General features: G+C 35.4%; 1 long non-coding RNA gene across 1 annotated transcript; it reads right to left on the minus strand.

Moving 5' to 3' along the window:
* Window positions 1-4,328: 4,328 nt before the first annotated feature.
* On the minus strand, window positions 4,329-9,127 carry LOC113462982 (uncharacterized). The gene is made up of 3 exons (XR_015987375.1): window positions 5,646-9,127; window positions 5,153-5,563; window positions 4,329-5,055 (listed from the first exon to the last, which is right to left on the minus strand). It is a non-coding gene; the product is annotated as an uncharacterized LOC113462982 (long non-coding RNA).
* Between the last annotated feature and the right edge of the window lie 5,686 nt (window positions 9,128-14,813).

Below are 14,813 nucleotides of genomic sequence, written 5' to 3' on the forward strand. Positions count from 1 at the left end.
TCCCTATTGCGCTTTTTTTTCTTGAATATATATGTATGTATGTATTAAGAAAAGGCACATATATCATGGATTGTCTGAACTATTTTCTAAAATTAGATTTTATGAAAAATAAGAAGTTCATTATTTTTTATATATATTTTTTAGAACTGTTTAGATCGAGGACGTTGTCCAACCCAGGTGGCTTTCTCAACCAAGCTGACTGGTACTCTGATTATCATAATTTCACATGTATTATATTAGTTAGATCATCATCTCGTCCTCCTTTCTTTCTTTATTTCTTTTTTTCCTTTTTTTTCTGTTTTTTCTTCAGCTTGGAGTGGCTGCTTCCTACCTTCTACCTTGCTCACCGAATCGGCTAGAGCGAAGACTCGGGGGCAAATCAAGTTAGCTCTCACAATCAAGGTGGAGTTCAAAAGAAGATCAAAGTAAGGGCCAACGTCTTATAAATCAAAACCCTACCACTTGGAGAGGGTCGAGAGATTATATCATCTGAAGCAATATAATGTTCGGTGCATCACCTCTCCTCTCTTGATCTTTAATAGAAGCAAACATAGTTATTCTTCACGAGGGAGGCCCTTCAATATCCAGTGCATATGTAGTGTATCTCAATATGCATATGCCCAACGTATGGGGATAATTATGGCGTCTAAAAGTATTCATGCAGCTTAATTCACATACTTTTGTTTTTTCGGCACAAACTCTTAGGCCCAAGTACCAAGACAGACTTCATATCAAACTGTCTGCCAGGTGGCAGGCCGCTCTGATACAGCACTCCTTTTATTATTATTTTAAAGGAAAATAAATGTAATTGGTCTCTGTTATTTGTGGCTAAGTATCTGCAGGCTGCAGCTGGACTATAAGAAGTGAATCACCTCAAAGGATGCGTTGGGCATCGTTTTTATTATTTTTTTAAAAAATAAAAGAAAAAATATATTTATTTTGTTTTATTTTTTATTATAAAAAATATACTTGATTTCCTTCCATAGTTTTTTTTCATAACAAGAACTCATTCTTTGATGATAAATAATTATTTTATTCTTTACAGGTTATATAACTAGAAAAATCTAATTGAAATTATTATAATAATTATATATCCTAATAATCCGTTAATATTTTTTAAAGTTTAATATAACAAACAATATATAATTATTAGAATACAGCATTATATATTATATTATATAATTATAATATAATATTTACATTAGTATCTTCTTAATAATTATATAATTGTTATATATGATATATATTATATTTTAATAATATCTAATTACTATAATTATTATATGGTAAAATAATATATATTTTACATATTATATATTTATAATTATGATTATAATATAATAGTATATATTTACTATTATTGTATTATTTAGTTAGGTTTATTTTAAAATAATTATATTTTTATATATTATATAAGAATAATTATACTGCATATTATATATATTATTAATATTATTTGGTCAGTAATCATTATATATCATTTAAAATAATATATATGATAATATTCTGTATAATATTATATACTATAATATGTATATATTAAATAATAAACTCTTAAATATATAGCATATGCTATTTATAATATATATTCTAATACATATTATATATAATAATATTATAATATATTAAATTTAAGAGTTTTTTGTATGGATACTGTTGTGGTTTGAAGCTGGCCCGCAGGTGACCAAGCCGAAGGCGGAGGAGCTGTCGAAGAGTTGAAGGAAAGGACGGAAACCACTCCTCGCGCGGTGGTGTACCTGCACAAAGTCTTACCGGTGTTTGCAGTGAGGGCCCTCCGAAGATTAAGTTAGAGTGGTATTCAGTTAGTCCAGCCAAGCGTCCCTTAGGCGTTACTTGTTGGGGTTCTTTACAGTCTCGGTAGGAGCGCTTAGGTGGCGAAGGTATGGCTCATTCCCATCATGAGTGGGAGTGGCGCGCAGCCATAGCTTACTAGTGGCGCGCGGTGGGGTCCATTCTTGAAAATGGTAAGGCGTTGACAGCCGTAGCAAGGTATGGCTAGAGTAACATGGCGCTGTCCTTGACTGTCATGTGCCAGTAAGCGAAGCATTGCATGATAACGCTACAACGTACGGCCATGTGTGCGGCCATCGGTGAGGCCGAGCTCGTCGAGAAGTCGCATCAAGCATTTGGCAAGTTCGCCTAGACGAGGGCTAGAGCCAGCTTTGCATGTCGGGTTCCGAGGTGTGTCGGTGGAGCGCCCTGAGCTCAAGGGTTGGAGCGTATTACTGGAGAGGGCGCCCCGAACTTGGTCAGGCGAGTCGGCGAATATCCGATGTTGAAGGAGCTTTCGGTGGAGTCCGAGGTCAGGCTGATTCTGGGCTGAACCGAGGACCCGTCTGGTCGGTGTTGGTGTCTATTGGGCCAAAATTGGGCTGCCCTTTTGTTGTGGGCTGGACGATCCATTTTACCCCCTACTAGATACCTTTCTAAATATCAAATTTTGCATGAATACTCTTCCAAAATTAATATTTACATGTATACCCTCATAAAATTTTGTTAATGTACAAATGTCCGTAATATAACGATTGTCCTAATGGTGTTAAAAAATTATATATATATATTAATTAAAATAAAATAAAATTTTAAAATTACGCTATTATTCTTGTCTTCTTTCCATGCTATCGGGATCGCGATCTATTTGCATGTCTACCGATTAAGAATATTTTAGTCATTTCAATTTGAAACCGTTTTAAAGTCGTTAAATAGCATGAGTACATATGCAAAAACAAAAATAAAAAAATGATAAAATGGCAAAACAAGTGATTTACAAGGTATACATGCAAATATCAATTTTGAAAAGGTATTCATGCAAAATACGATATTTAGAAAGGTATACATGAAAAAATCCTAAATTTTATAAGGTCGAAGGTTGTGCGAGATTGGAGGGTACGGAAAAAACGTTGAGATGAAAACCTATTTTCTAAAAAAATAAAAGTAAAATTTTTCTTTTATTTTTTCAAAAATATTGAAAATTATTTAAACAAAGAAACATAAATAAAATGACCAACATATTTTCGAAATTAGATTTGTTATATCTTGTTTCTGAAAAAATAAATAAAATAATACCAAAAATGACTAATAATTATTATTATTATTACACTATGATATAATATGTAATACATATTATATACTATCATATATCAATACTAAATAATCGACATTCAAAAGAGATATTATATACTATATATATTATATGATGGAATATATATTCTATATTAGGTTGGGCAAAGAGGAGGGATGAAACACATTTTATTAAAAAATATAATAAAAGTAGAAATTTTCAGTTTCATTTTTTCAAAAATAATAAAAATTATTTACATAAATAAATAACAGAAACAAAATAACCAACATATTTTCTATATTGAATTCGTGAGACATGATATACTTTGCTGTCATACTTCTCGAGGCCAGAAATCAGACGCATGTGCACGCCACCCTTTCCCAATTGGAACTTGGAAGGAACATTGAATCCGACAAGAATAAAGCCGTCCATGGGAACCACACCACTCACCATTCCCCTCACTCCGTATACCATATTTAAAACAAAAGATTAGGGGACGGAGGCAGCTTTGGGGGGCGTGGCCATCAGAGCCATTTAATATGTGTCCCATGTTACTTAGGAACTACATCTGACCCATTAGGGACGCGACGCGTGGAAAGTCCTATCCGTTTGAAGCTTCCAATAAGAGATTGGGGACGACGAAAGAGAGCGAGTAGAAACCGAGAATCACAAGGATAGTTGGCAATCCAAGTTAGGCCCCGTTTGGGATTATTTTTAGAAAGGCTAGCGCTCTACAGCGTACAAAAAAAAACAAAAGAATTAAATAACATATTAGTTATTTGGTTAAAAAAAAATAACTTAGATCTCCTTTCCAAACATATTTTTGTACCAAAATACCTCTAAATTTTATTATAATAATATAAACGTAATATCAAATTATAATTATTAACTAATAATAAATACAATATATTACATCATATCACATGATATATATTTCATTATATTATATTACAATACACTATATCATTATTATCATAATAGCATTAAAATATATTACTATATTATATTATATTATAGTAATTTTTTTAATATTTTATTTTACGTTACTTTACTATACTGTATAATTTTTTCTCCGTTTGATTGAAATTTCGTTCTCTACTTTTTTCCCCCAGGGAGGGAAGGAGGGAGCGAGCAAAGAATACAGGTTAAAATATAGGTGCAAGGATCCTGCCCTTAGAATGGAAAACTTCATTCCATACAGCCTTAGAATGGAAAACTTCATTATATAGGCACTCGATCTAATATTTAGGGCAGGATCCATGTCGGGAGGACAACAGTAAACACTGGTCGGTACAGTAAATAGATTGTAATTTATGGAACAAAAAGGATGATGATCAGAGGTCAGCAGAGAGAGGGGTGGAGGGCTTGGTGTGGGAAGCAAAGATAGAATAATAGAAAGAAGCTTGGACGCTTGTATACGTGGTGGTAAACGGTCGTCGCAAACAAAATACCGAGTACATGGCAGGTCGAGTGATTTTGATGAATGATTCATTTGTCTTGCGCTACCACCACAAGGTAAATAATCAGTCAGTGGCACATCTCGGAATCCATGGGGCAAAAAGAGCCATCACAATTGGGGAGGAGGAAAAGCTTCAGAACAAACAAAGCACAACCAAAGCTCTAAAGCAAGTTCTATTGTCAAGAGAAATAAAGGAAAAAAAGAGCATCACAATGGGAGAGATAAAAAGATAATTACAAAAGCCGGTTCTACTGTAGAAAGAGCCTCTCTAAATTTTCCACATGGATAAAGGAGAGAGCAACAAAGGCAGCTTTTGGACTAGAAGCAGAGACTCCGGCCATTAGGTTTAGGGTTAGGGTTCCATGCTGAGTTTACCGGGTTCAAACATGTCTGCGAATTATCCAGATGACAACAAATCTAGTTTCTTCATGTTTTTCCACTCCACGTCGTATTCTGACGGCTCGTATAGCTAAAATGAAACCTCGAGTGAGACTTCCACTGTACCATAGCTTCCCTGGGAAAATTGCCAGAAGCCCAAGTCCACAATTAAGAAAATTACCATTATCCGAATTAAAAAAATTAGCAACTAGGAACATGAAAGAACCTCTCACCGTCATTTTAATGGGAAAATCCTCTCTTAACTTAACCAAATAAAAATTCTTCTTTGCCTTTTTCTTTAGGAAAAATAGGATACATGACACTTAGGAAAGACACGATTAGAACTATAGGCTTCTCTGGGTCAAACGCAAGAAAACACATTTCAGAAGGGTAAATGGTAAAGCTTAATTGGAGGGTGACATAATCCAAGCACCATAAATCCATGCATGTCCAAAACAAAGGACACAGGATGTACATTAAACTAAAACACAGATCCCAGAACATTTTAGTCATGAGCAGAGCGGAATATTAGAGATACAGCGGAGAAACACGAGAAACGGTATCCTCCTAATCAGACTCCGAAGCCCCCACAAGCATGATTCGAGCCGAGAATATTCACCCCCCGTCCGAATTGCCCGATGAGCCTGAAACAAGGCAGCCCTGTCAACATAGTGAATTTGAACGCTAACAAAATGAAATGCAATTAGGATATATTTATACGCTTACCTTGTTCAAGACACCAAAAACTGTTCTGAAAGAACAACAGAATCCCTAGAGCGTCCAAGAGGCAAAGAGAACAATCGTTTTTAATATCATTTCCATAATCCCTGCAAGCATGATTTCATGCACGGTATTGACAATAAATCTCACAAAGGAGGCGAAAATAAATCTACGTTTACCTTTCTTTTTGTTGGACAAGCTGCATTAGCATAGTCAGAAACAGAAAGACATTCAATATAAGTAGAAGAATTAATAGAAAAAAAATCCAGTCAAAGGAGACTTGCCCCATGAGCCATGGTTCCCCCCGTCTGACACTTATGTCGGGCAAAAAGAAATTATAGCTGCAATTGCGGCGAGAATGGCGGAGAGAAAAAACGAGGTGTCTCGCAGATAACAATAATAGCTGCAATGCCGACGACGCAGACTGTAAATGATGCCGACGACGGACATATATATATAGTAGAAGCTCAACAGAAGATCCAGGGGGAAGAGTTGAAGCCAGAACTCAAAAAAAAGGGTGAGTTTGACCCTAGTTGCAAATGGTTCCATCATAAGGTACATAGGGGGTTCATGATAGTAATACGACCTGTCAACAGTTAAAGACCAAAAGAGGCTAAATAGATGGATGATTCAAAGAGTTAACACCAACGAAAGTAATCAGCAAATAGGAGAACGAAAGACTAGTAACAAGAAATAGCAGAGATAATGGACAAAAGTGAAGAAATGGCCAGCGAACAAAGAACAGGAATTAGATGAAAGAATCTATAGCTTAAAAGTGAAGTAACTTTATTCATAAAAACAAACTTTCGGATTGCAGAATCTAAATCACCAATTGATTCAAAGAAAACTTGAATGACATGCAACAGGTCAACAAATGTATCCACACTACCGTAGCTCTTCCTAGAGCAACAATGAGGATAGAATAATCAGAAGCACGCACCGAACTCGAACAAACGAAAAATTTGTTCATTTTGGTAGCATACAGAAGAGTTACGTGTGCAAGGAAGAAACCAACAAGAAGGTCCAAGCTCATGGTGCTGTTGTTAGAATACGAAATATGCATGTTTATACAACAATTCAGAGGCCTATTCAAGTGTCTTTTGTTTAGCCGTCAACTCAAATAAGCCCTTAGGATCAGTACTCAAGACCCAAATAAAGATGGTAGGCCTATTTAAACAACATGTAAAGGACAGAATTCTGGATGTATGCATTGCTTATAATTCATTATAGGACGTTACAAGCAAGGTAAAACAAAAATCCTGCGAAACGAAGGGAACATCACATGGAATGCTCTCACCAAGGAAAAGCATGGTGCACCTAAATTTCTTGGAAGCATATAATACGCCGACAAAATAGTCGACTTTTAGTGTTCATGTATCAATCAGGTTTTTAAGGTTCCCATGTATCAATCAGGTTTTTAAGGTTCCCACATATTCCTTCTAGCTAAGAAACAACGTACCCAGCTCTTATTTTCATCGAAATGTTCCTCATCGCTCAAGATTTCCTATAAGTTTCCATGCTATAGGATCATTCCAACAACCAAGTTGGAATAAGACCTATTGCATTATTTTTGTGCCAATTATACTACAAATTTTGACGAGTGCCAGAATATCCTTACATCAAAGTCTTGATTCAATTATGATGGACATCTGTGTACCACCTAATCAACAGAACAAAATTAGATAATACCATAAAAACGAATACTAAAAGCTGAAGAGGGGAAGGGGGTAGGCAATAAACAACAGTTACAAACGAAAACTATAACTATAGACTAAAGACTTAACAGCTTGATTGCATCAAAAACAAAAGAAAATATGAATGCATTGTTTTTTGCCCACGCATCAGCCCTTGAACAATCACTTCCAACTACTAAAAAAGACCCTATGGAGCTCTTTTAAAATGTTTTGTTAATCCACTGAGTTATAGTTAAAAAAAAAATAAAAATTCTAGCGTTAGTGTAATGATTTAGCAAACGAAATATAGATAAAAATCTCTTAATATGGGAACTGATTGCCTCGATCAGCTCCTTAGCAAAAGGGCAGTTGTGTAATAAGAAACCCTAACAGCATAAATGTCTAGGAACTTGTTGAAACAAGAGAGCGAGGCTCGAGATTTTGTTGTTGAAGACTGCGCTATCGAAGCTCCCACTGAATCCTAACATAAAGGATTAGGGTTTCCGAGCACTAGAAAGAAAATTTCTGAAAACCAATAATGCATAGATCTCACTGGTGAAGGGAGGAAAAGTCTCCAAAACAATTATGCCGTATGTTCGTGCTAAAAGGATAGGAGTCCGAATGATTAGTGCTGAATCTTATTGAGTATTGAACACCCTTACATGTCATGACTTCAAATCACATGAACAGCAACTGTTTCTTACAATTTTTTCTACATAGATCTATAGTTTTGATGCTAATATTAGAGAGATATAGAAGGTGCCTTGATCTCTCTAAGGAGACAAACTGATTTGCTTTTTTAGATCTTGAGTAGAGGAGTGGGAGAAAAAGGTTCCGGCTTCAGTTTATATTCCCCCTTACCACCCTAGTGACTTCGACTATAGGTCGTTCGTAAAAGCCTTAGTAGATCCACAAGTAAAGAGATCACAGAGGCTTGAAAAGACTTCCCAACACAGCTGGATCATAAAATACAGAACAAACCTCTAATTAACATGGAACAATTGCTCCAGCAGCACGCGAGACTTTCTGACCTAATGTGTAGAAATAACTTTATAATCATTCAACCAACAAAATCTAAAAAATCTTTACTAACTGTTAAATGATGTGAATCATCAATGTCAAATTAGATCCGAACATAAAATACCTTCTTCTACTCAGAAAATTTGCTAGGAAACCGAGCTGCAACGTTATTCAGAAGAAACATGCAAATAAAAAAGGTTATTTGCAGAAGTAACAAAGAAAGAAAGCCAAGGGTCTTCTGGTTTGCATGGGGCTAGTAGAAAAGGGAGCTCCCTTCAGTCCAAGCACAGGCAGAATAAGATTCAACTTATCTCCCGCATCATTCACTCATCTACCAAGCACAGCCTTCGATCCCTTGCTGCTTGGCATTTGGATGAATGAGTCGGCAGCTAACTCAATCCCACAGCCACCCATGAGTGGACTGAAGAAAGCTCTCTTTGCAGATCCCGTGCTCCAAAGGAAGACCCAAGCGCACATGAAAACCAAGCAAGTGGATCAAAAGAAGCACGAAATATATAAATAAAACCAATAAAAGAAAACCATAAGGCCACTATCGACTCTTCAGTCTTCCCTCCGATACATGGCGGCACAAAGATGATGGTCACAGAAGGAAAAGGGATGGAGAGTTGAGCCGGAAATCAAATACTTTTCCAATAGTTTGAGGGGAAGTTGGAACGAGGTAAAGAAGTGTTGGAGAAAGCTAAAGGTCACATGAAACGTGGTCTAGCAAAGGCTATGGAGGACTTTGATGGAGGGAGAAACTTATCCGACCATCTCACTTCCCCCTTCAAGCAAGCCCACGAAAGCAAGAAAGGAAGAAGGCCTTTAAATAGCTGGGTTCAAAGCTGACATCACATCAGACAGGAATATAATAATTTAAAATATTAGGGCTCGTACTCATGGACCCGTTTTCTTCCAAAGCGACATTAACTCGGTGGCCCCTCAGCTTTTATTTTCTTCTCTCCCAATCTTTTATAAAATTTTTATTTTATTTCTAAAATTATATTAAAGTTTTAATTTGCAAATGACACTCAGGCAAGAAAATTTATTACAATTTAAAATAAAAAATAATTTTAATTATTATAATATATATAATATATAGTATATTAATTATTATAATATATACGATATTAAATATCATAATTGTCACATATTGCATGTATATCATAATTATAATAATATTTATTATTTTTTTCCAAGATGAAAATAAAAAATTGAAACTATTAAACATGATCATAGGGCTAACACCATATTGAAACCAAAATTTAGATACCTTAGATACCTCAGTTGCCTTGAGGAGACACAACAATTGATAATTCAAAAAGTAGGCAATTATATTTACTATAACCTGTTTGCTACATAAGTTAATGTTCACTAAAATAAATGACTTTAGAATTTTAGATATTTGTGACGGGATGATCAAGCAAATAATTTTTTAATTTTTAAACCATCAATTATTGATCTTGAATCCTATAGAGGTAGCCGTGCATAAAAGTGGACATTGGCCAGCAGGGCACCAGTGAGCTTCTACTATTTAGAAGCAGAGCACCTCATATTTGATTATCCCGCATTTATGATGAAATTTATTGGATAGCGTCATTTATGATTGATGAAAAATGCCGGCTTTACTGCTTCGAAGATTTTGAGATATTTTTGTTACCGATGCCAAATGTTATGTATACTCAAGAATCTTGTAAAACTATTATCATAATCAAAAAAATAAATTTTATGCTCTTTAATATATAAAAAAATATAATACTAATTTGATGATTATTTCTATAATATTTTTGCAAATATAGATTTAGGAGTGCAATGGTAAAAGTTTTTCACTTAAGTTCCAAAAATTGCTGAGATAAATGTTAGGGTCGTTTGATGTACATCTTGCCCGATGTGGGACCTTGTTCTGAGTCATCTGACTGCAGCTTACGGAGCATAAATTGGCTTTAATGTCACCAGTGAAAGCAAAACATTCTCTTCCATATACGGACTATGTTACTTGCTCCAAAGATCTACTAAACGAGTGGAATAAAGTCGCATCAACGGATTAGTAGGAACTCGAGTTCCATTAATTTAAAAGAGGATGGTGGTACGAGTGAGCTTTAACGAGATAAAACAAGGTGTACAACCATAAAACTTGTTGTTTTGCAGCCCCAACTGATTCCCATTGTCTCCAAATAGGCTAGTTGTCCTATACATACACTGAAGTTGGTGAATATTGTCTTGCTTGGTTCCGAGTTGGAAATTCTTAATTTCTTCAATTTTTGTTTGATGTGGGTCATGTAACGATTCAGCATCTCCCACACGCAAAACCAAAAAATATAGCCAAAATAAAGTTATTTGGCAAAAATATCCAAAAATTATCCACTATATAGCACCGACTTAATTAAAGGCATCACAACGAGCTAGTGACCGGATTAAATAAATCCATTTTGTAGCATCCCGTAGGTTATTTTGGGATTTCTTGATTCCATTAAAATTCGGTAGGTTTATCTACTAAATAGTCGATGTATAACGAAACATAGATTCATACGAGTCCTCACCTGTTTTTCAATTCATCAAATTGTCTGGAAACACTAAGATTAGCTCGCGGTCGGCTTAAATAAATATTTGTTACAACATCTTTTAATCGATATGGATAATAAGCTAGACCGCTTTGATACCATTTGTAACAGCTCGGAGCTTCATTCTAAAAAACTAGTTGAAAGGTGTTACTTTGAGAAATTTACCATACATAAGTATACAGAATCTACACATATAACAGATATGAGACTAAAGACATGCGTGCATGAGTCTTCCCATACTATACATTCTAATAATGCCCTCAATCTCATGGCTATTTATTGTCCAACCAAGTTCAAAGCAATAGCTCAATACAGGCCGGCTCTTATGTTTGGGCTGGATGGATTTAGATGATTGACCTAGATTAAAGACTTCAAAATCATTGCATTTTTGAAATCATTCTCATGGATGATATGTGTTTCACCTACTAAAACATGTCCTGCCTATGTCGCCTTGGCTTTATAATTGTGGCCTCCATTTTTAGAAGTGCTGCCTTATGTTTAGTTTGTATTTTTTTGCCCAAAAGTATGATTTTTTTTCGCAACATCAACCACTAAATTGCAACTAGCGTGGATCTCCAAGAATTCCGACTTAAAAAAAAAAAAAAAAATGGGGCTTCATGCTCGATAAATGGTCCATCTAAAACTACCAGCAAGCTAAGATTCTAGGAACATGCATCTCAAAGTTGAACGCGCATCATGTCACACTCCAATGGAAGCTCTTTAATTTCATTGACAAGCAACAGGCCTAATCCATGCCCATAAAGCATCACTGGACGCCCAAAAGTAAAAGTAGGCCTAGAGAGCCTTGTCTGTACGTTAGACTTAATTAATTATACAGGAACGTAAGTATACCACTTCTTAAAAATAAACCCATGCAAATGTGAATATATATGAAAATCGTAATTTTAAAATATCATATAAAGCAACGCGTTAACATAATATAAAATTGGCAAGATAAAGGCAGGAAAAGATGTGAAATCTTTGTCAAAATGGCAAACCAAGTGCGACGATGCCCGAGGGAAGGAAAGAAATGCTTCCCCGCGTCCTTCCAAGGGCACCAGAATTCGATGATTGGTGGGACGGTAAAGCGAACCAGTTTCTCACCCATACAACCCTGTTTATCGCATGCTGCAATAATGCTGGGAAGCGGCACTCGTGCTGATATTTGGAGAAATTCTCTCTCTCTCTCTCTCTCTCTCTCTCTCTCTCTCTCTATATATATATATATATATATATATATAAGTAAAACTGTGGAAACTCCACCACACATTTGAGACTCGGAGTAAAATCACATCAAAATCAGATAAAATAGTAACAAGTCAGCTAATTAATTTTGTTATCCATCTCTACTTGTTTAATAAATTAAATTATTTTATGTATAAATTTTTAACTCATCCCATAAATAGGTTAGGTTATAGGGTTTTTTTTCATGGATACTCTTCTAAATATCGAATTTTGCATGAATATTCTTTCAAAATTGATATTTGTATATATACCCTCATAAAATTTTGTTATTGTACAAATGCCCGTAATATAACAGTTGTTCTAATGGTGTTAAAAAAAATCATATCTATATTAATTAAAAATAAAATAAAATTTTAGAATTATGCTATTGTCTATGTCTTTTTTTCTTATCTGGATCACAATCTATTTGCATATCTACTCATTAAGAGTATTTTAGTCATTTTAATTTAAAATCGTTAATTTTTTAATGTCGTTAGGTAGCATGGGTATATATGCAAAAACAAAAATAAAAAAAAGGTAAAATGGCAAAACAAATGTATACATGCAAATATTAATTTTGGAAGATTATTCATGCAAAATTCGATATTTAGGAGGATATTCATACTAAAAAACTTAAATTATAAAGCGTCTGGAAATCAACCCTAACAGATATAGCAAACAAATTAACAAGAGCTCGATTTTTTTTTTTTAGTTTCTTACGTGCTTAATATACAAATGAGAAACGTAGTCTGTTACTTTTATGCTCGATTTATACATCCAGAAGGTCATAAGGTAAGTTCTCTCAAATTCTAAATCTCTATATTTCATGAGATGAAAATCTAACTTTATATACGATGGATTTCTGTTAAGTATTCGATGCAGAAGCTCTCGACCGAGCATGGTCATCATGGTTCCGATACGAGGTCTCTCAAAATGGTCCCAGCTCCACGTGAACCAACCATGGAACCTAGAAAAAGAGAAATCCAACATGATACACGTTACACCGAGCAGTTGAATCTCACATACACTCGAATAAAGTAGTACATAATCGCGAAACACATCACGTGATAACACAGTAATTGAGGACAGTACTGGGGGAACAGACTTGACGCGGGGTCCTCTCAACGGTTAACTCAAACGTCACAACTCACTCTGCCATTGGACGGATAAAAGCCTAAAAGCGTGACCAAGGCAAGACCTTTGCTGCGTTTTGCCCATTCAAGCGGCCAGGTTCCGTGCTGCCATTCACATCAAGCAACATCTGGAGGACTTTCGCCTGCAAGTCTACTCACCCATTAATGCCTTCGATGAAACAATGGAAAAACCATCATGTTCTTCTTGATTCCCTAAGCTTCTGAATAGCATTCTCCGCAACAAAAATAGTACGTAACCGCTGGAAGATAAGATATCTCATGGAAGGCGAGGGACAGGAGTCGTGCATAAGATCAAATCAAACAATTATGGCAAGGAGGAAGCTTTATATTTTTTTCATTTTTTACTTCTCTAGCTCTTGGAACTCTCTACCAGGATCACCTCAGATTCCCTCTGGGCTCCTGCCAACGGTCACTTCATCACAAAAGGTCTGAGCTCAAGAACGGTGCCGCGTCGTTCCATTCGCCACCACCACCACCGCCTTCCGCCGAGTCCAATCAAATGCCCGCATTCACGGCGTCTGCCGGGATTAAAAAAATGGGACGCTCCGCTTCTTTCCACCGAGGCATACCGCGCCGTGTTTGTCCTGCCTTTTTTTTTTTTCTTTCTTTATGGAACGAGTTAGGGAAGGCCTAACTCAGAATATTTTACTATATTAAATGGGAGGCTATGCTGCATCCGATTGTCAACCGCTACAGTAATCGAAACTTTGAGAGTCGATAAATAATCGGATAGTGAATGTTTTTTTTCCGTACTTCCAAATGCCAAAGTCTTTAAATATACATTATTTTTGTTAAAATGATTTCTAAAATCACGCAACAATTTACGGTACTTTTAATTTTTTCTATCAGCATACTTTTGTATTTATTTATATTAATTTTTTACTAGTATAATTTATTAAAATAATTTTAAAAATTATATTATAATCTGTATCATCTATAATATTTTTTTATTACTAACAAGATTTTATATGGATCTATATTATTTTTTATGTATGGAGTTTGTATGCGTGTGTGTATATATATATAAAATTTGTTAGATATACCGGATATAAAAAAGAAATAAATTTTTAAATTTTTTTAAATATTTTAATAAATTTAGTTAATAAATCTCATTAAATACTTAATTATACAAATCGACAGCAACTATTTCTTAAAATATCAATATAACTTGATTAAATATTTAGTTGTGGAAATTAGATTAGCTGCGCTGACGCCGCATGATGGGGGAAAGAAAAAATTCCTGCACACTCTGAGCCCCCTGGGAGATATCAGAATTAGCTGTGATTTTGCTCATACGGGCGTTTCCATTTTGAGTTGGGAAATGGCTACGGAAAGCGTGCAGGAGAAGTTAATGTTTCCCGTTCCACCGGGTTGGCTCAATCGACGAGATATGTAGGCTCCAAGCTGAAAAGATTGGGTCACCCACAGCTCCACGCTAAAGGGTACGAGACGCAAATGGGTACTACGAGGAGGAGGGGTCGAGGACTCGGGCGCGTACCTCGAGGACTTGGCTGCCTTGCTGGCTGCTGCAATCAAATCCAC

The sequence above is a fragment of the Phoenix dactylifera genome, chromosome 5 (genome assembly GCF_051530095.1).
Source record: "Phoenix dactylifera cultivar Ajwa chromosome 5, Ajwa_hap1_PhDact_Kaust_v1.1, whole genome shotgun sequence".
Taxonomy (NCBI): Eukaryota; Viridiplantae; Streptophyta; class Magnoliopsida; order Arecales; family Arecaceae; genus Phoenix; species Phoenix dactylifera.